Source organism: Hibiscus syriacus, unplaced genomic scaffold (genome assembly GCF_006381635.1).
Source record: "Hibiscus syriacus cultivar Baekdansim isolate YM2019G1 unplaced genomic scaffold, ASM638163v2 tig00110890_pilon, whole genome shotgun sequence".
NCBI lineage: Eukaryota > Viridiplantae > Streptophyta > Magnoliopsida > Malvales > Malvaceae > Hibiscus > Hibiscus syriacus.
In genome coordinates, this window is record NW_024062900.1 from 11,384,668 (window position 1) to 11,386,745 (window position 2,078).

The window sequence follows — 2,078 nt, forward strand, 5'->3', positions numbered from 1 at the left end:
GAAAAGAAACAAAAATCCAGGGTTACAACAAGACTAAGAGAAAGTAAATGGGTTAAACTTTGTTTCATTAATCATGCTAACGAAGGCGTTAAAAATGTAATAAAATTGTCAAAATGTCATGTTACATAGAAATGTGATATTGGCTAAGGAAGGCATAAAATTAATGAAACTTGACACTGGTAAGCAAAATAATTTGCAAAAAAAATATGCAAAATAAACAATTAAAAAATAAGCAAAATAAATGTAAGCAGATTTAAGTTAAAAAGGACAAAATAATATACAAATCCTGCCAAATAAGAAAAATTTATCCTAAACTAGCCAACTCTAACTGGTTAAAAGAACATAAAATAGGGATCCATCTTGCATGGCTATTGATTCCCAAAAGCTGAACTACCTTTGTGGAAAGAGCCCATAATATATGTATAAATCCCAAAAACATACATAGATTACTGCTGCCTATTCACTCTCCGGCCATGATTCAGAGTCTTGGATTCTATGCTATTTCTGCAGAAATTTGATCCACATTACCGAGACTTTTGGCATACTTAGGCCTCCATCGGGTCCTCCCTCTCACAATCTCAGCCCGTCCTCTCGGAGCAAGTGCTGGCAGTTAATTTCACCAGAATTTCTGGTGTTCTCCACATCGGAATCAGGGACAGCAGTTAGCGAGTGCGCACGCTGTCCTCCCACACTCCCTCCTATACTGGAGAGTGATGGCGCAAAGCTCGCGACTCTCCAAGATTGGCAATGGTGCACTCTGCAAGTATTAACTTCCGGTTAAAATGAATGTAAACACCAAACATATAAATGGCTTAATTCATGCAGATTTGAAGAACACAAAATGCAATTTCATACTAGCCAAGCAAAGTCATCAGCACATAATTTGTTTTTATCAGTAACTGCAACGTTAATCACTTCTCAGAAATGCTATGGTAAAGCAGTTATTTTTTTCTTTTTCTTTTAAGGCACGAATTTCTGCTCTTTCCTGAATAAACCAGAAGTCAAGGTAAAATAGTTAAGTCTAGCCTGTTTCGAACTTTCTAGGCAGAAGCAAGTTCCAGCTCAGCATCAGAGGTACTAAATTGTTATGATTTTGGTTCAACTGTTATCACCAGATGGGAAGACATAAGAGAGCGCAGGTTCAAAAGAAAATCCTTAAAATGTAACTGGAGGGAGTCTACCTCAAGGATCCAGCCAATGTACTTCACATTATTCACATGGTGGTTGACATCCAAGTCACTCCATTTAGGCTGCAAACGAGAAATAAAGCGTATTGTGAAAGCAACAAATGAACAGAGAAAGATAACTGTAAGTGCCGAACGCCATAATTATACAGAAGAAGAGAGATGGGAGCAGCAGGGACTTACAGTTAAACCTTTGCACACATATTCAGCCGATCTGTCATCTAGTTTTACTAGTTTCTGGTTGTAAATAAGACCATCCTGAACAATCTTCCCTATGCCAAATGGATCAATGACCATGTCAGGCCGCCTTGGCTTCCAATCAAGCATCATCCACTGCTTCTCGGCAGCCAAGAAAATGGTTGTTATAGCAGAAAGAAGCATGCTCCAATCAGGCAATGGTTGATGAACGTTCTGGGAGGAGAACTCACACCATCCTTGAAACTTTCCACAGGACTCGTCACAACTGTGGAACCATTTATATTTATATTTGGATGGGCTTGAGCATTTGCCTTGACCTGCAAGCTTCCAGAAGAAGCCAATGGTTTCAACTTGATGCTTTCGAGGCTAGTAGAACCCCTTCCATGCTTCTTGTTTTCGATTCAGAAGGGTCCGGAGAAGAAGTGACTGGAAAAAATGACGATGTAGCAGCAGTGGAAACCATGATTTTAAAATTAAAAGAAACTTCTATCTGCTGAAATCCCTCTTTTGCAAAAATGCAAGCTTTTTAGACAAGCAGCTGGTGCATGAACCAACTGTATCACTTATATTAAAGAATCAGAACATTTCCAAAAGGCGCACTAACAATAAATATAGGCACAAAAGTGTTCAGATTTTTACTATAATGAAGATTGCTATTCAATATTTTGAAAGCAGGTCCAACCTTTTCCCAAAAAA

At 38.5% G+C, this 2,078-nt stretch overlaps 1 pseudogene; it reads right to left on the reverse strand.

Moving 5' to 3' along the window:
• Nucleotides 1-493: 493 nt before the first annotated feature.
• On the reverse strand, nucleotides 494-1,845 carry LOC120144667 (annotated as a pseudogene).
• Between the last annotated feature and the right edge of the window lie 233 nt (nucleotides 1,846-2,078).